General features: G+C 45.0%; 1 protein-coding gene across 1 annotated transcript in view; it reads right to left on the bottom strand.

Moving 5' to 3' along the window:
- LOC123994679 (synapsin-3-like) overlaps nt 1-23,771 on the bottom strand; it is a 143,338-nt gene that overhangs the window by 66,376 nt on the left and 53,191 nt on the right. The gene's annotated exons all lie outside the window — the stretch shown is intronic.

Here is a 23,771-nt window from a genome sequence, read left to right on the forward strand (position 1 = left end):
CACACACACTTGTATTTATTAGGGATCCCCATTAGCACTCTTCCTGGGGTCCAAACATTTTAAAACACTTACATTACATATAAAACTAAACATAAAACAGTACATCATTTAACATTATTACACCACTACTGTACATATCTACAATACAAAATGTTTAATACCAACAACAAAATCACAATGTATGTGTCATGTTTTGTCATTTATTATCATGTCTTGTCCCTGTGCTTCCCATTCTATTCGTTTCCCTCTGCTGGTCTTATTAGGTTCTTTCCCTCTTTCTATCCCTCTCTCTCCCCCTCCCTCTCTCACTCTCTCGCTCTCTCTTCTCTCTATCGTTCCGTTCCTGCTCCCAGCTGTTCCTATTCCCCTAATCATCATTTAGTCTTCCCACACCTGTTCCCGATCCTTTTCCCTGATTAGAGTCCCTATTTCACTCCTTGTTTCCCGTACCTGCCCTGTCGGATCCTCATGTATAATTCACCGTGCTGTGTCTATGTTTTGCCCTGTCGTGTCGTGTTTTCCTCAGATGCTGCGTGGTGAGCAGGTGTCTGAGTCTGCTAGGTTCAAGTGCCTTCCCGAGGCAACCTGCAGTTCTCGATCAAGTCTCCAGTCTGTTCTTGTCTTTACGTGTAGTATTATGCTTTTTGTTTTGTAAAGTTTATTCTGGATTAAATACTCTGTTTTCGCCAAGTCGCTTTTGGGTCCTCATTCACCAGCATGACAGAAGGATCCGACCGAGGAATGGACCCAGCGACTACAGACGCTCGTAACACTGCCGTCGAGATCCAAGGAGCCATGCTCGGCAGACACGAGCAGGAATTGTCTGCTGCTCGCCATGCCGTGGAGAACCTGGCCGCTCAGGTTTCCGACCTCTCTGGACAGTTCCAGAGTCTTCGTCTCGTGCCACCTGTTACTTCCTGGCCTGCCGAGCCTCCAGAACCTAGGGTTAATAACCCACCTTGCTACTCCGGGCAGCCCACTGAGTGCCGCTCCTTTCTCACCCAGTGTGAGATTGTGTTCTCTCTCAACCCAACACATACTCTAGAGAGAGAGCTCGGGTTGCTTACGTCATTTCACTCCTTACTGGCCGGGCCCGAGAGTGGGGCACAGCTATCTGGGAGGCAAGGGCTGATTGTTCTAACAATTACCAGAACTTTAAAGAGGAGATGATTCGGGTTTTTGACCGTTCAGTTTTTGGTGGGGAGGCTTCTAGGGTCCTGGCTTCCCTATGCCAAGGTGATCGATCCATAACGGATTACTCTATAGAGTTTCGTACTCTTGCTGCCTCTAGTGACTGGAACGAGCCGGCGCTGCTCGCTCGTTTTCTGGAGGGACTCCACACAGTGGTCAAAGATGAGATTCTCTCTCGGGAGGTTCCTTCCTGTGTGGACTCTTTGATTGCTCTCGCCATCCGCATAGAACGACGGGTAGATCTTCGTCACCAGGCTCGTGGAAGAGAGCTCGCATCAACGGTGTTTCCCTGCTCCGCATCGCAACCATCTCCCTCCTCTGGCTCTGAGACTGAGCCCATGCAGCTGGGAGGGATTCGCATCTCGACTAAGGAGAGGGAACGGAGGATCACCAACCGCCTGTGCCTCTATTGCGGATTTGATGGACATTTTGTTAATTCATGTCCAGTAAGAGGCCAGAGCCCATCAGTAAGCGGAGGGCTACTGGTGAGCGCTACTACTCAGGTCTCTTCATCTAGATCTTGTACTACTATGTCGGTCCATCTACGCTGGACCGGTTCGGGTGCTACATGCAGTGCCTTGATTGACTCTGGGGCTGAGGGTTGTTTCATGGACGAAGCATGGGTTCGGAAACATAACATTCCTTTCAGACAGTTAGACAAGCCTACGCCCATGTTTGCCTTAGATGGTAGTCATCTTCCCAGTATCAAATTTGAGACACTACCTTTAACTCTCACAGTATCTGGTAACCACAGTGAGACTATTTCTTTTTTGATTTTTCATTCACCTTTCACACCTGTTGTTTTGGGTCATCCCTGGCTAGTATGTCATAATCCTTCTATTAATTGGTCTTGTAATTCTATCCTATCCTGGAACGTATCTTGTCATGTGAAGTGCTTAATGTCTGCCATCCCTCCCATTTCTTCTGTCCCCACTTCTCAGGAGGAACCTGGCGATTTGACAGGAGTGCCGGAGGAATATCATGATCTGCGCACGGTCTTCAGTCGGTCCCGAGCCAACTCCCTTCCTCCTCACCGGTCGTATGATTGTAGTATTGATCTCCTTCCGGGGACCACTCCTCCTCGGGGTAGACTATACTCTCTGTCGGCTCCCGAACGTAAGGCTCTCGAGGATTATTTATCTGTGTCTCTTGACGCCGGTACCATAGTGCCTTCTTCCTCTCCGGCCGGGGCGGGGTTCTTTTTTGTTAAGAAGAAGGACGGTACTCTGCGCCCCTGCGTGGATTATCGAGGGCTGAATGACATAACGGTTAAGAATCGTTATCCGCTTCCCCTTATGTCATCAGCCTTCGAGATTCTGCAGGGAGCCAGGTGCTTTACTAAGTTGGACCTTCGTAACGCTTACCATCTCGTGCGCATCAGAGAGGGGGACGAGTGGAAAACGGCGTTTAACACTCCGTTAGGGCATTTTGAGTACCGGGTTCTGCCGTTTGGTCTCGCCAATGCGCCAGCTGTTTTTCAGGCATTAGTTAATGATGTTCTGAGAGACATGCTGAACATCTTTGTTTTTGTCTATCTTGACGATATCCTGATTTTTTCACCGTCACTCGAGATTCATGTTCAGCACGTTCGACGTGTTCTACAGCGCCTTTTAGAGAATTGTCTCTACGTAAAGGCTGAGAAGTGTTCTTTTCATGTCTCCTCCGTTACTTTTCTCGGTTCCGTTATTTCCGCTGAAGGCATTCAGATGGATTCCGCTAAGGTCCAAGCTGTCAGTGATTGGCCCGTTCCAAGGTCACGTGTCGAGTTGCAGCGCTTTTTAGGTTTCGCTAATTTCTATCGGCGTTTCATTCGTAATTTCGGTCAAGTTGCTGCCCCTCTCACAGCTCTTACTTCTGTCAAGACGTGTTTTAAGTGGTCCGGTTCCGCCCAGGGAGCTTTTGATCTTCTAAAAGAACGTTTTACGTCCGCTCCTATCCTCGTTACTCCTGACGTCACTAGACAATTCATTGTCGAGGTTGACGCTTCAGAGGTAGGCGTGGGAGCCATTCTATCCCAGCGCTTCCAGTCTGACGATAAGGTTCATCCTTGCGCTTATTTTTCTCATCGCCTGTCGCCATCTGAGCGCAACTATGATGTGGGTAACCGTGAACTGCTCGCCATCCGCTTAGCCCTAGGCGAATGGCGACAGTGGTTGGAGGGGCGACCGTTCCTTTTGTCGTTTGGACAGACCATAAGAACCTTGAGTACATCCGTTCTGCCAAACGACTTAATGCCCGTCAAGCTCGTTGGGCGTTGTTTTTCGCTCGTTTCGAGTTTGTGATTTCTTACCGTCCGGGTAGCAAGAACACCAAGCCTGATGCCTTATCCCGTCTGTTTAGTTCTTCTGTGGCTTCTACTGATCCCGAGGGGATTCTTCCTTATGGGCGTGTTGTCGGGTTGACAGTCTGGGGAATTGAAAGACAGGTTAAGCAAGCACTCACGCACACTGCGTCTCCGCGCGCTTGTCCTAGTAACCTCCTTTTCGTTCCTGTTTCCACTCGTCTGGCTGTTCTTCAGTGGGCTCACTCTGCCAAGTTAGCTGGTCATCCCGGTGTTCGAGGCACTCTTGCGTCTATTCGCCAGCGATTTTGGTGGCCGACTCAGGAGCGTGACACGCGCCGTTTCGTGGCTGCTTGTTCGGACTGCGCGCAGACTAAGTCGGGTAACTCTCCTCCTGCCGGTCGTCTCAGACCGCTCCCCATTCCTTCTCGACCATGGTCTCACATCGCCCTAGACTTCATTACCGGTCTGCCTTTGTCTGCGGGGAAGACTGTGATTCTTACGGTTGTCGATAGGTTCTCTAAGGCGGCACATTTCATTCCCCTCGCTAAACTTCCTTCCGCTAAGGAGACGGCACAAATCATTATCGAGAATGTGTTCAGAATTCATGGCCTCCCGTTAGACGCCGTTTCAGACAGAGGCCCGCAATTCACGTCACAATTTTGGAGGGAGTTCTGTCGTTTGATTGGTGCGTCCGTCAGTCTCTCTTCCGGGTTTCATCCCCAGTCTAACGGTCAAGCAGAGAGGGCCAATCAGACGATTGGTCGCATACTACGCAGCCTTTCTTTCAGAAACCCTGCGTCTTGGGCAGAACAGCTCCCCTGGGCAGAATACGCTCACAACTCGCTTCCTTCGTCTGCTACCGGGTTATCTCCGTTTCAGAGTAGTCTGGGTTACCAGCCTCCTCTATTCTCTTCCCAGCTTGCCGAGTCCAGCGTTCCCTCCGCTCAAGCGTTTGTCCAACGTTGTGAGCGCACCTGGAGGAGGGTGAGGTCTGCACTTTGCCGCTACAGGGCACAGACTGTGAGAGCCGCCAATAAACGCAGGATTAAGAGTCCTAGGTATTGTTGCGGCCAGAGAGTGTGGCTTTCCACTCGCAACCTTCCTCTTACGACAGCTTCTCGTAAGTTGACTCCGCGGTTCATTGGTCCGTTCCGTGTCTCCCAGGTCGTCAATCCTGTCGCTGTGCGACTGCTTCTTCCGCGACATCTTCGTCGCGTCCATCCTGTCTTCCATGTCTCCTGTGTTAAGCCCTTTCTTCGCACCCCCGTTCGTCTTCCCTCCCCCCTCCCGTCCTTGTCGAGAGCGCACCTATTTACAAGGTACATAAGATCATGGACATGCGTTCTCGGGGACGGGGTCACCAATACTTAGTGGATTGGGAGGGTTACGGTCCTGAGGAGAGGAGTTGGGTTCCGTCTCGGGACGTGCTGGACCGTTCGCTCATTGATGATTTCCTCCGTTGCCGCCAGGATTCCTCCTCGAGTGCGCCAGGAGGCGCTCGGTGAGTGGGGGGTACTGTCATGTTTTGTCATTTATTATCATGTCTTGTCCCTGTGCTTCCCATTCTATTCGTTTCCCTCTGCTGGTCTTATTAGGTTCTTTCCCTCTTTCTATCCCTCTCTCTCCCCCTCCCTCTCTCACTCTCTCGCTCTCTCTTCTCTCTATCGTTCCGTTCCTGCTCCCAGCTGTTCCTATTCCCCTAATCATCATTTAGTCTTCCCACACCTGTTCCCGATCCTTTTCCCTGATTAGAGTCCCTATTTCACTCCTTGTTTCCCGTACCTGCCCTGTCGGATCCTCATGTATAATTCACCGTGCTGTGTCTATGTTTTGCCCTGTCGTGTCGTGTTTTCCTCAGATGCTGCGTGGTGAGCAGGTGTCTGAGTCTGCTAGGTTCAAGTGCCTTCCCGAGGCAACCTGCAGTTCTCGATCAAGTCTCCAGTCTGTTCTTGTCTTTACGTGTAGTATTATGCTTTTTGTTTTGTAAAGTTTATTCTGGATTAAATACTCTGTTTTCGCCAAGTCGCTTTTGGGTCCTCATTCACCAGCATGACAGTATGCGTATGCATGTGTCTGTACCTTTGTGTGTGTCTCTTCACATATACCTTCCATAAGGTATATTTTTACCTGTTTTTTAAAATCTGATTCTACTGTTTTCATCAGTTACCTGATGTGGAATAGAATTCCATGTAGTCATGGCTCTACTGTATGTAGTACTGTGCACCTCCCATAGTCTGTTCTGGACTTGGGTACTGTGAAGAGACCTCTGGTAGCATGTCTTGTGGGGTATGCATGGGTGTCTGAGCTGTGTGCAAGTATTTTAAACAGACACCTCGGTACATTCAGCTTGTCAACACCTCATACAAAAACAAGTAGTGATGAAGTAAATCCACTTTGAGCCATGAGAGATTGACATGCATGTCATTAATGTTAGTTCTCCGTGTACTTTTAAGAGCCAGCCGTGATGCCCTGTTCTGAGCCAACTGCAAAGTCCCTCTTTGTTGCACCTGACCACACTACTGAACAGTAGACTAGGGCCTGTAGGACTTGCCTTGTTGATAGTGTTGTTAAGAAGGCAGAGCAGCGCACACGAGTCCATGCCATAGTCACTACTACTGGGCGTCTTGCTGGTACATGTTCAGAGTTGGTTAGAGTTCAGTTGGCTTTGATGGTAGCCATGGCAACTGCCTTAAATTGCAGCAAACTGTGGGACAGGATTTATTGGAACGTTTGCATTAATGAACTTGGCTTTACCCCTTACTTCCGTAATTGGGTTTTCAGTGTAGATGCCGTTTCTGTGTTGGTGCTGTGTTGAATCATGGAGCAGATTTCCCCCATGTGTGAAGTCAGTACTACTGGGGCAGGGAGGTAGGATATTATCATCATGATAAACAATCTCATTTGTGGCTATGGCTGTTTTCAGACCTTGAAGCATGTCAGGGGGGGAGACAACCAGTCAAACACGACAATCGCCTGCCATTCTATTCTCTAAGTAAATTTATCTTCCACATCTTTGACCTTTTCATTGAGTCCTCTGGGAGATCTATTCTGAATTGCAATGCATGTACATTCATCCTTGTAATGCCCTCTTGCCAGCCTCAAAGGTCTGCTGGTAGAGTAATCTCCATCCAATCTGTCTGACTCAGGTTGATAAGGGTAATACGGTTCAAGCTCACAAAGTGTTCCACAAAGGTTACACGTGTTGACTGCAGCGCATTGCTCAGAACAAGAGGACATTGTGTCATTGTGCACCCGTTTGGTCTACAGAGAACGTGCCTAAGGGACAGCTCTCACCAGACACCAAGCCCAGACCAGCATTGATGAATGATGGGAAAGGGAGAGTGAGTGAAAGAGAAACCAAGAGAGAGAGAGGGGGTATGAGAGAATGAAAGAGAGAGAGAGAGAGAGAGAGAGAGAGAGAGAGAGAGAGAGAGAGAGAGAGAGAGAGAGAGAGAGAGAGAGAGAGAGAGAGAGAGAGAGAGAGAGAGAGAGAGAGAGAGAGAGAGAGAGAGAGAGAGAGAGAGAGAGAGAGAGAGAGAGACAGAGAGAGAGAAAGAGAGAGAGAGAGAGAGAGAGAGCGAGAGAGAAAGAGAGAGAGAGAGAGAGAGAGAGAGAGAGAGAGAGAGAGAGAGAGAGAGAGAGAGAGAGAGAGAGAGAGAGAGAGAGAGAGAGCGAGAGAGCGTACCTACAGAAAGTGAACACCCCAAGCCTAGCTTTGAAGAATGGATGGAGAATGATGGGAAAGGGAGAGTGAGGTGAAGTGAGAGAGAGTCTTGCAATTGCCTCCACAAAGTAAGACAGACATTCCTCATTATTCAAAGGAAAGTAAAACGTTCAGGTTTCAAACAATTATACTGCCTCAAACTCACATTGTAAAGTGGTTGGTGTTGGGCTCATAGCCTGCCTACCGTTGACTTTAGCCTATGCACTCGAATGGCGGGTTGGGAGTTGAGATTGAGAAATAAAAATAGCTATTTTTAATCGTAGCCATCAAAAAAACATGTTAACACGCGATTGCATTTAGAATTGTAATTTGTGGATGGACGGAGAAGGATGGGAAAGGGGAGAGAGGAGTAATAAAAACAAAAGAAAAAACAGAGAGAAATGATAATACATTTCATTATGTTCAAATTAAAGAGATGCTCCATTACTTTTGTATACTTTTTAGACAGTAGTTCTGAAAGTAGCACTCACAAACCAAAAGTGGTACCCGAAAATGGTGTACTGTGTCACATACGTATTTACCGATACGTGCACCACATCATCTCTCTCTCTGCTGTGTCCACTGAGCCGTTGTAAGTCGCTCTGGATAAGAGCGTCTGCTAAATGACTTAAATGTAAATGTAAATGTTGCGCCCACCCTACAACTACATTGGGCAGGTCTCTTGCTAGCTGTCACTCAAATGTGAGGGGCTGAAGCTCATTGGCTAGAACTCGTGGGTGGAAAATGTAGAGAAAATAGTGCAGCACAGCTTCAAGAAAACAGTCGCTTTCAAAGTTGGGATTTCGTGGCTAATTTAGGTAAGGCATTCATTCTGCTCATAGATTGCATGTATGAACTACACATTGACACAGCAGGAGGTTTGAAAAATACTTTCTTAGTCGCCAAAGTACCGGAGCATGTCTTTAATAACTACAAAGAAAAATAACGAAGTGAAAGAGAGAGAATGAAAAAGAGAGAGAATGAAAAAGAGAGAGAATGAGTCCAGTAAAATATGCATTTGGGAGAGGAACATGTTATGGACCACTTGGACTATTCTGAGCAGCTAGGGGAGCGGTCGTACTGTGGCTAGCAGTCACAGTCACGATCCCAGACCCAGCGCCACCAGGCAGGCCTGGCTGCATCTCAGGACCATGATGGGCGGTGGCGCAGTCATGCAGTCAAGCCTGCCAGTAAAGACCACTGCTCTGGCCACGGTCCAGTGAGGAATGCATGCAGAGCTCCTAAGGAGCACCAAGGGTCAGAGAAATGGTGAATACACCCCCTACCATGGCTAGACACCATAAGACATGCACTGAGTGCACGAAACATTAGAAACACCTGCTCTTTCAAATCAGTATACAGTCCATTCGGAGAGTATTCAGACCCCTTTGACATTTAGTTAGGTTACAGACTTGTTCTAAAATGTATGAATTTTTTCCCCCTCCATCATTCCTCATAATGTTTGATAATTTATAGAAAATATAAGACGGAAATATCACATTTACATAAGTATTCAGACCCTTTACTCAGTACTTTGTTGAAGCACCTTTGACATCGAGTCTTCTTGGGTATGAAGCTACAAGCTTGGCACAACTGTATTTGGGGAGTTTCTCCCACCCTTCTCTGCAGACCCTCTCAAGCTCTGTCAGGTTGGATGGGGAGCGTTGCTGCACAGCTATTTTCTGGTCTCTCCAGAGATGTCCGATTGGGTTCAAGTCTGGGCTCTGGCTGGGCCACTCAATGACATTCAGAGACTTGTTCCGAAGGCACCCCTGCATTGTCTTGGCTGTGTGCTTAGGGTTGTTGTCCTGTTGGAAGGTGAACCTTTGCCCCAGTCTGTGGTCCTGAGCGCTCTGGAGCAGGTTCTCATCAAGGATCTCTGTACTTTGCTCCGTTCATCCTTGCCTCGATCCTGACTAGTCTCCCAGTCCCTGTTGCTGATAAACATCCCACAGCATGATGCTGCCACCACCATGATTCATCGTAGGGATAGTGGCAGGATTCCTCCAAACGTGACGCTTGGCATTCAAGCCAAAGTGTTCCATCTTTGTTTCATCAGAACAGAGAATTGCGTTTCTCATGGTCAGTGTCTTTTGGTGCCTTTTGGCAAACTCCAAGCGGGATGTCATGTTCCTTTTAGTGAGGAGTGGCTTCCATCTGGCCACTCTACCATAAAAACCTGATTGGTGGAGTGACGCAGAGATGGTTGTCCTTCTGGAAAGTTCTCCCATCTTCACAGAGGAACACTGGAGCTGGAGCTCTGTCAGAGTGACCATCGGGTTCTTGGTCACCTCCTTGTCCAAGGCCCTTTTCCACGATTGCTCAGTTTGTCCGGCCGGCCAGCTCTAGGAAGAGTCTCGGTGGTTCCAAACTTCTTCCATTTAAGAATGACGGAGACCACTGTGTTCTTGGGGACCTTCAATGCTGCAAAAAATGTTTTGATTCCCTTCCCCAGATCTGTGCCTTGACCAAATCCTGTCTCGGAGCTCTACGGACAATTTCTTCAACCTCATGGCTTGGTTTCTAGCTCTGACATGCACTGTCAACTGTGGGACCTTATATAGACAGGTGTGTGCCTTTCCAAATCATGTCCAATCAATAGAATTTGCCACAGGTGGACTCCAATCAAGTTGTAGAAATCACAAGGATGATCAATGGAAACAGTAAGCTCAATTTCGAGTCTCATAGCAAAGGGTCTGAATACGTTTTTATCTCTATACAGTTGCAAAAAAAATGTAAAAACCTGTTTTTGCTTTTCATTATGGGGTATTGTGTGCAGATTTATTCAATCCATTTCAGAATAAGGCTGCAACGTAACAAAATGTGGAAAAAGTCATGGGGTCTGTATACTTTCTGAAGGCACCGTAGATGAAGGGGAGGTTAAATAAGCCTTCAGACAATTTTGACATAGATGCTGTATGTGCACCATTCAGAAGGTGAATGGGAAAGACAAGATTTAAATGCCTTTGAACAGGGTATGCAAAGCAGGTGCCAGGTGCAACGGTTTGACCGTGCCAAGAACTGCAAAGCTACTAGGTGTTCAACAACAGTTCAAGTGTGACCAGGAATGGTCCACCACCTAAAAGACATCCAGCCAACTTGACACAACTGTGGGAAGCATTGGAGTCAAAATAGGCCAGCATCCTTGTGGAACGCTTCCGACAATGAATTGAAACTGTTCTGAGGGCAAAAGGGGGTGCAACTCAATATTAGGAAAGTGTTCCTAATGTTTTGTTCACTCAGTGTAGTGGGTAAGATACATAGTTAATTCAAGTGGAAAATGTGATATTCGATCTACATGACAGACGAATTACGATGTGTCTTGCAACTAAATGGTGATTGCGCGGCGGTGGCGAATTCTGAGATGAAGACGAGTCCCTCAAGTGCACTTACACTGTTAATATGAAAAGCATCAGATGTGAATTGCGGGCCAGGAGCGAGGCAGTGATATAGCACTAGTAAATTACCTATGGCAGAAATGGAAATTAGTGTTATGAGTTAGAGTGGTTTAGAGGGACCATTTGTATTCAGGAAAACATTATAGAAATTGGCATCAGGCCTCATTCTGAGCTGTATAGTATTTGTAATAAAGCCTGGTGGTGCTTTCGGGGGAAAACCATCCTCAGGTTTGTTAAGCTCATGCCTGACTTCAGCGTGTCTGTCTGTGAGACGGATTTATTTGCTCTGTTATAAGGTAAACCCGTCTGAGGTATTAGGTCTGATTGAAGTACAGTAGCAAGGGTCTTTTGCGGGAAAAAAAAGGTGATTCAATTGTGTGTGTGCGTGCGTGCGTGTGCGTGCGCATGACATGTCTGTCTCAATTCTGGGGGTCGATTTAGTGTAGATTCATGAGGAACATGCTCCTTTACATGTGTGTGAACCTGTGAGTGTACAGTGTGTATGGAGTGAGTGTGTGTTTAGGCCGACATGAAACCTCTGCGTGGTTGGGCTTAGGTCAGTAATCTCCACCTGATGTAGTTTAAGGAGAGACAGGCCCCGTCACACTACAGTATATGTGCCTTCGGGACTCAGACGCACAACCCTGTCTGGCTGTGTAGGGCCGGTTATGGTCGCTTATGGGATAGATTATTAGAAAAGAATAACAGACAAGTATCTGCTAATGCAATCTCCCTGCGCCATCTGTGAGACTGGCTGCAGATCTGGGGGTGTGGGGACAGGGAGGAATGCAGAGGGAGGATGGGGCCCTGCAGTCAGCCACGAGAAGGTTTAGGGACTCCCTTCCACTACCTGTCTACTACAAAATAGTATGGCTCTGGATAAGCAAGGTGCTTTGGTATGCAGTTCAGGTCTTTGGTCGTTACACCTACAATGCTTACCTGTTTTTACATTTGTATGTACACTTTGTAAATCAACACCAAATCTACAGAGACGATTTGTTCTGGTCTCTGGAAGTGTTCAAGGACAGTGAAATCAACATGTCTTCAGGTATGGACGAACTTATCTGTACAATTGAAAAGATTCATTCCCGAAAACGCTATATATCCATTTTCAGAAATGTTGGTAAATTTGCTTTTATTGTTTATAGAGAATGGTATCTAATAATGGAATAGGGTTGTTCAATGACAGACATGCATTTGTTTAAAATCACTTGATGGTTTCATTTCAGAGTTTTTTTGCAAAATGGAATCAATCCGCCTTACTCTCAGAAATAATAATAGTACTGCTAGGTTTTACACAGTCAAAGGTAACAAATAACAAAAAATAATAATAATGTACAAATGATACATTTATATATAATGATATTATAATTTAATCCAGTAATATGAGATCTGTATGTAAAACATTTACATTTGACATAATTAGTATGTATTAGTATAATTAGTACATAATAGTAATTTAGCAGATGCTCCAGTAAGTGCATTCATTGTGAGATAACAACATATCACAGTCAAATATACAGCATACAAGCATTTCATTAAAACTAAACAATGGATATATAGCGTTTTACAAAAAATGTAAGAAAATGTCAAATCAGACACATCTAAAATCAGTAATATTTTACACACACAGAAAAGTGCACATAAGCTATCATTTGAGGAAAAAACAAATGTGAAACATTTGTGGATATTGGAAATAAAAAAACATTCAGACCCGTTTTATGGGCATTACTTCTATCTGAACAGGTAACAATTCATGTCCTACTACTTGTCATCGTTTCAAAATATGTAATTGATTATTATAATAGGTTATCTTTTAACATTAAAGGGTATCAAGATAACTAAGGGTGAATGACCGACGCCACAACAGTCCACCTGATCTGGTCCCGTGGTAGCTCCCTAACAAAACCAGACTCTTATACACTAGTAATCACTTTGCAAAAACATGCCAAATTTGTCCTTTACATGCCTGAATAAAAACACTTTGCCCTCTAATCACAGTGGGGTACTTACGCAACCCTGAGGGACCCCAAGCCAGATAAGACAGGTATAGTGAGGTCTCTGGGAGCCGTCAAACAGTACGAGCTATCCTGCCCTCTATAACTGTCATTCACTTGGCCTAATCCAGCACTTAGTGTGAGTGGGGGTGTTTTTCATTACGTTGTATGCACATAACAGGTAAACAAGTGGCCATATGGAATCGCCCAACCCAGTCCAGGCAGACAGGCAGTTACTTATTCACATCTCAGTATTGCTACTAGCATCACTGGCCAGGATGCTGTGTTTGTCATTACTGTAATCACCTCCCCGATTGGATTTCAGTTTATTCATCACAGGAGGAGCCGGACTGTGGAGAAGAAACCTTTGGCTGTGCTGATCTGAGTCTTTTTGCTGTGGCTAATCATGCTCCATTGCTATAATCGTGAAACACTTTGCCAGACCAGTGTTTCTGCTTTAAGTTAAGTTCAGCAGTTGGGCTGGAGGGGTTTGGCAGAAATAGCTAAATGAAACCAAAACGGGTGACGGCACGTTTTGGATGCGACTCTTTCACGAACGAGAACGCACCATATATGCTCAAAAACCTGCCTGCCTCTACTCCAAGGCAGAAAATAACAAGGGCAGAACCACTTGAATTTTTCTAATACCCAGTAACAGCAGGTCCTCCTAACGTCATCATAGGAGGACCAAGTCATGTACAAAAGCTTGAATCTTCATGTTCTACATTGTTTTGTTGTCATTTGTGCTCCCACACAAGTGCATGTGCAGTCACGCAACGCAATTACATATGCATCGGCCGCATCAAAACCCACAGGGTAACAGTACACTTGTTACAGTTTGGTTGATATATGACAAACAAGTGAAACCGTGCACTTCTAAGAAGTTCCACTTGAATAAACAAGTCTGAAACCACAGAACTGTGAGAAAGTGTGCTGCCTTGATAGGCCAGTAGAGGGGAGGGGAAGTGGGGAAGTGTTTAGGGAGCGCACCCGCAGCCAGATGCCAAGGGTCAGAATGCTGAACGGAACATGGCCCTTATTTATGCAGCCCTGCACGTACGGAACAGCAGGAGCCCTATAAACTGACCAGGACACACACAAATACACACAGGCGCACACACAAATACACACACAGCAGTTTGAAAGCTGTGAGAACCAACTACTTACATGTACAGTACACACTTTATGCACACACACACACACACACACACACACACACACACACACACACACACACACACACACACACACACACACACACACACACACACACACACACACACACACACACACACACACACACACACACACACACACACACACACACACACATACAATTTATGTTATAAAACATAATGCCTTTAATCTGAGGTCCTCAGGAAACATGCTGTTTATCCGATATGATTATCTTAAGGAATGTGTCTCAAAGCATATAGGATTTGTAAGATTTGTTTTCATTTAGGCCAAGAATAAAATGTAACATTAAGTAGTCATTATTAGCCTAGCTTAGGCACTAATACAGAATTGTTTATAGACTACAGTAAATCCTGAGTATCTTCTGAGTATAGGCAGTGATAGGCTATACTATTGTATGGCATAGGGGAATGTGTGTCAAGCAAAGAGGACAACAACAGCCGTATCTTAGAGAAGTTATCGACATTTTCCCACCATTGACTCACCACCCACATGAAAAACTACTATACTATCTTACAAATACTGAAATATTCACTGTAGTGTTTTGCGGACTAAACTGTAGTCTTCGCTGTAGTATACTGGTGTATACTGTAGTATTTACAGTTACCTATAGTATACAGTGCATTTGGAAAGTATTCAGACCCCTTGTCTTGATCCACATTTTGATACGTTACAGCTTTATTCTAAAATTGGATTAAATTGGTTTGTTTTTCGTCATCAATCGATACACAATACCCCATAACGACAAATCAGACAGGTTTTTAGAAATGTTTGCAAATGTATCAAAATGTACTCTTAAATTTTACATAAGTATTCAGACCCTTTATTCAGTACTTTTGGCAGCGATTACAGCCTCGAGTCTTCTTGGGTACAAGCTTGGCACTCCTCTATTTGGGGAGTTCGTCCCATTCTTCTCTGCAGACCCTCTCAAGCTCTATCAGGTTGGATGGGGAGCGTCACAGCTATTTTCTCCAGAGATGTTCGATTGGGTTCAAGTCCAAGCTCTGGCTCGGCCACTCAAGGACATTCAGAGACTTGTGCTGAAGCCACACTCTGGCTCGGCCACTCAAGGACATTCAGAGACTTGTGCTGAAGCCACATCTGCTTTGTCTTGGCTGTGTGCTTAAGGTCGTTGTCCTGTTGGAAGGTAAACTTTTGCCCTGAGGTCCTGAGTGCTCGGAGCACGTTTTCATCAAGGATCTCTCTCTGTACTTTGCTCCATTCCTCTCCCTTGATCCTGACTAGTCTCCCAGTCCCTGCCACTGAAAAACATCCCCACAGCATAATGGTGCCACCACCATGCTTCACAGTAGGGATGGTGCCAGGATTCCTTCAGACGTGACGCTTGGCATTCAGGCCAAAGAGTTCAACCTTGGTTTCACCAGAACAGAGAATCTTGTTTCTCATGGTATGAGAGTATTTAGGTGCATTTTGGCAAACTCTAAGCGGGCTGTCATGTGCCTTTTACTGAGTGGCTTCCGTCTGGACTACCATAAATGTCTGCTTGGTGGAGTACTGCAGAGATGGTTGTCCTTACGGAAGGTTCTCCCATCTCCACAGAGGAACTCTGGAGCTCTGTCAGAGTAACCATTGGGTTCTCGGTCACCTCCCTGACCAAGGCCCTTCTCCCCCGATTGCTCAGTTTGGCCAGGCGGCCAGTTCTAGGTAGAGTCTTGAAAGATGCCCACGGTCCCTGCTCATCTGCGTGAACGTGCCTTAGGCATGCTGCAAGGAGGCATGAGGACTGCAGATGTGCACAGGGCAATAAATTGCCATGTCCGTACTGTGAAACGCCCAAGACAGCGCTATAGCAAGACAGGGCGGACAGCTGATCGTCCTCATAGTGGCAGGCCACGTGTAACAACACCTGCAAAGAGTTGGTACATCTGAACATCACACCTGCGGGACAGATACAGATGGAAACAACAACTGCCCAAGTTACACCAGGAACGCACAATCCCTCCATTAATGCTCAGGCTGTCCACAATAGTCTGAGAGTGGCTGGACTGGGGGCTTGTAGGCCTGTTGTAAGGCAGTTCCTCACCAGACATCGCCGGCAACAATGTCGCCTATGGGCACAAACCCACCGTCGCTGGACCAGATAGGACTGGCAAAAAGTGCTCTTCACTGAAGAGTCGCGGTTTTGTCTCACCAGGGGTGATGGTCGGACTCACGTTTATCGTCGATGGAATGAGAGTTACACCGAGGCCTGTACTCTGGAGCAGGATCGATTTGGAGGTGGAGGGTCCGTCATGGTCTGGGGCGGTGTATCACAGCATCATTGGACTGAGCTTGTTGTCATTGCAGGCAGTCTCAATGCTGTGTGTTACAGGGAAGACATCCTCCTCCCTCATGTGGTACCCTTCCTGCAGGCTCATCCTAACATGACCCTCCAGCACGACAATGCCAACAGCCATACTGCTCGTTCTGTGAGTGATTTCCTGCAAGACAGGAATGTGTGTTCTGCCATGGCCAGCGAAGAGCCCGGATCTCAATCTCATAGAGCACGTCTGGGACCTGTTGGATCGGAGGGTGAGGGCTAGGGCCATTCCTCACAGAAATGTCCGGGAACTTGCAGGTGCCTTGGTGGAGTGACATCTCACAGCAAGATCTGGCAAATCTGGTGCAGTCCATGAGGAGGAGATGCTCTGCAGTACTTAATACAGCTGCTGGCCACACCAGATACTGACTGGTACTTTTGATTTTGACCCCCCCTTTATTCTCTCTTTCGGGTGACACAAATTTGGATGTGGGGGAAGGGGATGGGCAGGATATATGCAAATTAAACACTGTAGTATATACTATAATGAATAATAATATAGTTAAAACAAATGTAGTGTTTTTGTAGACATTACTGTAGTAATTACTTTAGTATTCTACAACATTATATATAGTACTACACATGATTGAGGGATACTACAGTGTGTGGTAGCGCTGTCCCCGACTACAAAATATTTTGTCGACCAAAAGTCATCTGTTCTTTGGACCAATCGATTGGTAGTATTTTCAAACATCAAATATACTGTAGACATTCCCTATGATTTTTTAAATAAAAACAACTATATGAATTGAGCTTGTCTGATGCTTTAAATCAAATCAAATTGTATTGGTCACATGCACCTAATACAACAGGTGTAGACCATACAGTGATATTCTTACTTACAAGCCCTTAACCAACAACAGAGTTTTAAGAAAATACCCCCCAAAATTCAAATAGTCTAGGTAGAAATATTAGTGTTCAGGAGTCTTATGGCTTGGGGGTAGAAGCTGTTTAGAAGCCTCTTGGACCTAGACTTGGCGCTCCGGAACCGCTTGCCGTGAGAGAACAGTCTATGACTAGGGTGGCTGGAGTGTTTGAACATTTTTAGGGCCTTCCTCTGACACCGCCTGGTATAGAGGTCCTGGATGGCAGGAAACTTGGCCCCAGTGATGTACTGGGCTGTACGCACTACCCTCTGTAGTGCCTTGTGGTCAGAGAACGAGCAGCTGCCATACCAGGCAATGATGCAACTCATCAGGATGCTCTCGATGGTGCAGCTGTAGAACCTTTTGAGGATCTGAGGACCCATGCCAAATCTTTTCAGTCTCCTGAGGGGGAATAGGTTTTTCGTGCCCTCTACACGACTGTCTTGGTGTGCTTGCACCATGTTCATTTGTTGGTGATGTGGACACCAACAAACTTGAAGCTCTCAAGCTGGTCCACTATAGCCACTTCGATGAGAATGCAGGTGTGCTCGGTCCTCCTTTTGCTGTAGTCCACAATCATCTCCTTTGTCTTGATCATATTGAGGGAGAGGTTGTTGTCCTTGCACCACACAATCAGGTCTCTGACCTCCTCCCTATAGGCTTCCTCGTCATTGTTGGTGATCAGGCATACCACTGTTGTGTCATCGGCAAACTTGATGGTGTTGGAGTCGTCCCTGGCCGTGCAGTCATGAGTGAACAAGGAGTACAGGAGGGGACTGAGGGGTCCCCGTGTTGAGGATCAGTGTGGGGGTGGCCCGTCAGGATGTCCAGGGTCCAGTTGCAGAGGGAGGTGTTTAGTCCCAGCTTTGAGCTTTGAGGGTACGATGGTGTTGAACGCTGAGCTGTAGTCAATTAATAGCATTCTCACACAGGTGTTATTTTTGTCCAGATGTGAAAGGGCAGTGTAGGAGTGCAAATTGGGGTGGGTCTAGGGTTTCTGGGATGATGGTGTTGATGTGAGCCATGACCAGCCTTTCAAAGCACTTCATGGATACAGACAAGGGTGTGACGGGTCGGTAGTCATTTAGGCAGGTTACCTTAGTGTTCTTGGGCACATGGACTATGGTGGTCTGCTTGAAACATGTTGGTATTACAGATTCAGACAGGGAGAGTTTGAAAATGTCAGTGAAGCCACTTGCCAGTTGATCAGCACATGCTCGGAGTACACGTCCTGGTAATCCGTCTGGCCCTGCGGTGTTGTGAATGTAGACCTGTTTAAAGGTCTTACTCACATCTCCTGCAGAGAGTGTGATCCCACAGTCGTCCGGAACAGCTGATGGTCTCATGCATGTTTCAGTGTTACTTGCCTAGAAGCGAGCATAGAAGTTATTCAGCCCGTCTGGTAAGCTCGTGTCACTGGGCAGCTCTAGGCTCTGCTTCCCTTAGTAGGCTGTAGTAGTTTGAAAGCACTGCCACATCCGACCAGCGTCGGAGCCAATGTAGTATGTTTCGATCTTAGTCCTGTATTGACGCTTTGTCTGTTTGATGGTTCGTCAGAGGGCATAACAGGATTTCTTATAAGCCTCCCTCTCTTGAAAGCGGCAGCTCTACCCTCTGGCTCAGTGTGGATGTTGCCTGTTATCCATGGCTTATGGTTGGGGTGTGTACGTACTATTTAAGCTCACAGTTTGATAAAATAATCCCAGAGATCTAGATAACCAAAAAAAAAAGATCATCCTCCTCTCGCTCTTGCTGGCTTTCTCAGATTCTGCCATTACTCTCTTGAAGGTGCCAGTAATAGGCTACAGAAGGAGTCCGCAACTTTTCTCATGTGGAATGTCAATTTATCTTACCATTTCTACCGATCTGCGTGCCAGTTATGATTCTCATATGCACATTTTTGTGAAAGTTTCATTTAATTTATAATAACATAGCTCAAAATCATTGTCATGTGGTTAATCAAAATTCTATCCAAATCTAAATGAAAATTATACAAACCTAAAAAGTAACTTCTATTGCAATTGCCAACTATGTAAAAATAGCCTACATAAAACCAACAAATAAAACCATTGCAGCTTGCAGGTAGAAAATATCCTGATAAAAACAAATATCCTATAAAATCACATTGGCTACACATGGCCTGTAAAAAATGTTCTGGGCCCTCAGAGTTTCCTGCGCCAGTGAGCTTGGGACAGACACAACTGTAGGCAATTTGCGCAAGGGACAAGAAGCAGTACTTGACTTGGCTCCTGCACCTAAATAAACAGTACCAGTAAAAAGAGTAACAAAACCTATTTCAGTCCAAGTCAAGCGCTGATAAGAAGTAAATCAGGCATTTTTTAAATTATGTTTCCACTGGATCAGAGCATGACATTTTACCCTTTCACGAGTGGTTATCGAAAGGGACAGTGTTGGAAATATTATTCAAATCAATTAAAATACACACAGACTTTGTTTGCTTGCTGTTTGATGAGAAGTAAACATTACTTTGAGAAGCTCCACAGCTCATTAGTGGTGGTGCGTTAAGCCAATCAGAAATACTATCAGATCCTCAAATTGGCACATTTATATGCCTAAGTTTGCGCGCAGGCAAGGTAGCCTATAGGTCAACTTCATGCATGCGAGTCTTTACTCAATATTGACAGGAGCTCTCCAAACAAAAGACAATGACTAATTTGACAAAAGTCGTAAATGTAATGAAACAAACCAAAACTTGATTCCAAATGTGTTATTTCATGTTTCATAGTTTTGATGTCTTCACAATTATTCTACAATGTAGAACATACATGATTATGTATGTAGAGTAATAGCGAAGACATCAAAACCAGGAAATAACACCTAGGGAATCATGTAGTAACCAAAAAAGATAACAGCCTTGCACACTCTTGGTAAACTCTCAACCAGCTTCATGAGGTAGTCACCTGTAATGCATTTCAATTAACAGGGGTGCCTTGTTCAAAGTGAATTTGTGGATTTCTTTCCATCTTAATGCGTTTGAGCCAATCAGTTGTGTTGTGACAAGGTAGGGGTGGTATACACAAGATAGCCTTATTTGGTCCATATTATGGCAAGAACAGTTCAAATAAGCAAAGATAAACTACAATCCATCTTTACTTTAAGACATGAAGGTCTGTCAATACGGAAGATTTCAAGAACTTAGAAAGTTTAATCAAGTGCTGTTGCAAAAAACATCAAGCACTATGATAAAACTGGCTCTCATTAGGACCGCCACAGGAACAGAAGAGCCAGAGTTACCTCTGCTGCAGAGTTCTTTAGAGTTAAGTGCGCCTCAGATTGCCGCCCAAATAAATGCTTCACAAAGTTCAAGTAACAGACACATCTCAACATCAACTGTTCAGAGGAGACTGCGTGAATCAGGCCTTCATGGTCGATTTGCTGCAAAGAAACCACTACTAAAAGACACCAATAAGAAGAAGAGACTTGCTTGGGTCGAGAAACATGAGCAATGGACATTGGATCGGTGGAAATCTGTATTTTGGGATGATGAGTCCAAATTTGATATTTTTGGTTCCAATCTCTGTGTCTTTGTGAGACAGAGTAGGTGAACGGATGATCTCTGCATGTGTAGTTCTCAATGTAAAGCATAGAGCAGGAGGTGTGATGGTGTGGGGATGCTTTGCGGGTGACACTGTCAGTGATTTATTTAGAATTCAAGGCACACTTAACCAGCATGGCCAACACAGCATTCTGCAGCGATACGCCATCCCATCTGGTTTGCGCATTTGTTTTTCAACAGGACAATGACCCAACACACCTCCAGGCTGTGTAAGGGCTATTTGACCAAGAAGGAAAGCCTCCACAATCACCCAACCTCAACACAATTGAGATAATTTGGGATGAGTTGGATCAGAGAGTAAAGGAAACGCATCCAACAAGTGCTCAGCATATGTGGGAACTCCTTAAAGACTGTTGGAAAAGCATTCCAGGTGAAGCTGGTTGAGAGAATGCCAAGAGTGTGCGAAGCTGTCATGAAGGCAAAGGGTGGCTACTTTGAAAAATCTAAAACATATTTTGATTGGTTTAACACTTTTTTGGTTACTAAATGATTCCATATGTGTCATTTCATAGTTTTGATGTCTTCACTATTATAATACAATGTAGAAAATAGTACAAATAAAGAAAAACCCTTGAATGGGCATGTGTTCAAAAACTTTTGACAGGTAGTGTATATATACAGTTGAAGTCGGAAGTTTACATAGACTTAGGTTGGGGTCATTAAAACTTGTTTTTCAACCACTCCACACATTTCTTGTTAACAAACTATTGTTTGGCAAGTTAGTTAGGACATCTCCTTTGTGCATGACACAAGTCATTTTTCCAACAACTGTTTACAGACAGATTATTTCACTGTATCACAATTCCAGTGGGTCAGAAGTTTAAATACACTAAGTTGACTGTGCCTTTAAACAGTTTGAAAAATTCCAGAAAATGATGTCATGGCTTTAGAAGCTTCTGAAAGGCTAATTGACATAATTTGAGTCAATTGGAGGTGTACCTGTGGATGTCTTTCAAGGCCTACCTTCAAACTCAGTGCCGCTTTGCTTGACGTAAAATAAAATAAAATCACCCAAGACCTCAGAAAAAAAATGTAGACCTACACAAGTCTGATTCACCCTTGGGAGCAATATCCAAACGCCTGAAGGTACCACGTTTATCTGTACAAACAATAGTATGAAAGTATAAACACCATGGGACCACGCAGCCGTCATACCGCTCAGGAAGGAGACGGGTTCTGTCTCCTAGAGATGAATGTACTTTGGTGAGAAATGTGCAAATCATTCCCAGAACAACAGCAAAGGACCTTGTGAAGATGCTGGAGGAAACAGGTACAAAAGTATCAATATCCACAGTAAAACGAGTCCTATATCGACTTAACCTGAGAGGCCGCTCAGCAAGGAAGAAGCCACTGCTCCAAAACCGCCATAAAAAAGCCAGACTACAGTTGGCAACTGCACATGGGGACAAAGATCGTACTTTTTGGAGAAATGTCCTCTGTTCTGATGAAACAAAAATAGAACTGTTTGGGCATAATGACGTTTGGTGGTAAAAGGGGGAGGCTTGCAAGCCGAAGAACAGCATCCCAACCGTGAAGCACGGTTGTGGCAGCATCATGTTGTGGGGGTGCTTTGCTGCAGGAGGGACTGGTGCACTTCACAAAATAGATGGCATCATGAGAATGGGAAATTATGTGGATATATTGAAGCAACATCTCAAGACATCAGTCAGGAAGTTAAAGCTTGGTCGCAAATGGGTCTTCCAAGTGGACAATGACCCCAAGCATACTTACAAACCGGACTCAGTTACACCAGCTCTGTCACGAGGAATGGGTCAAAATTCACCCAACTTATTGTGGGAAGCTTGTGGAAGGCTCCCCAAAACATTTGACTCAAGTTAAACAATTTAAAGGCAATGCTACCAAATAATAATTGAGTGTATCTAAACTTCTGACCCACTGGGAATGCAGTGAAAGAAATAAAAGCTCTACTATTATTCTGACATTTCACATTCTTAAAATAAAGTGGTGATCCTAACTGACCTAAGATAGGGGATTTTTACTAGGATTAAATGTCATGAATTGTGAAAAACTGAGTTTAAATGCATTTAGCTAAGGTGTATGTAAACTTCCGACTTTAACTGTATATATATTTGTTACTGCTCTACCAAAACAATCTCGGCCAACAGCCTAACGACAAAACAATCGACCAGTTGACTAATTGGGGTCAGCCCTAGTGTGTAGAATAGTATTCTACAGAATTCTATAGTAAGTACTGTAGTATTCTATAGTAAGCTGTAGTATTTTTCATGTGGGCATTGACTCTCTATTGCAGTCAATCCATGGGAATTGATTACATAATACAGGCAAGCAATACAATAACCTCAGTGATGGACAGCCAGGCAGGCACCCAGACAACAAGCTACAACAGAATGGCATGATACATAACACTACAATCTGTCTATTCTAGCCACTGTGTATCCTTGACTTAACTTCAAACTGTTTCAAACTACACACGGCCTCGTGTCCTGAACATTTCCTGTACGACTGCCAGATCCAACCCTGAAGGTTGTTTTTTCAGATTATGTGTATACAAGAAAAATACAATGTTCCTTACAGCGATAAACTATCGTTGCGATGCCAGCATAGAGCTGAGTAGTACATTTTCTAGCCTGGTCCCAGATCTGTTTGTTCCAACTCCTATGGTAATTGTTATGCTGATGGCAAGACAGCACAAACAGATCTGGGACCAGGCTAGGGCATTCCCCAGAAGGCTGTGAAACAAGCAGTGGTCTGACGCTCCACAGCAGCATGCACCTCATTAGCTAATCTAATTTGCAAATCAGGGCCTGAAACCCTGCTAAAGAAGAGAGAGGCAGGGGGTGACGTCAACTCCCAAACTGCTCTACTGCAGCCCACAGCGGAAGAAGTTGGTATGTAAAGAAGTTGTGTGAAGACGGTTCCATTTTGGAACCTTGCTGATGTATGGAACACAGAACAACATTGAGGAGGGAATTCTGGAACTCTGAGAAGTAGTGTTTGGGCTGGAAGGAAGGATACAGAGGTAATAAGGTTGGGTGCTTTTGATGCTGTACTTCTTTTCAGAGGTATTCACAGAAATGTTTTGCGTGACAGTAATATCCAGTCCTTTTCATATAATTTCCCACTGGCTCCATCTTCTTTTGTGATGTCCTTTTTTTTGTGACTGAAAGCAAATGTATATATATACACACACACACACACACACACACATATATTACTTGTCTACAATGTAGCTGGTGGCTGTTGAAAGGGAATAACTGGA

This window comes from Oncorhynchus gorbuscha, linkage group LG14, assembly GCF_021184085.1.
Source record: "Oncorhynchus gorbuscha isolate QuinsamMale2020 ecotype Even-year linkage group LG14, OgorEven_v1.0, whole genome shotgun sequence".
NCBI classification, from domain to species: Eukaryota; Metazoa; Chordata; class Actinopteri; order Salmoniformes; family Salmonidae; genus Oncorhynchus; species Oncorhynchus gorbuscha.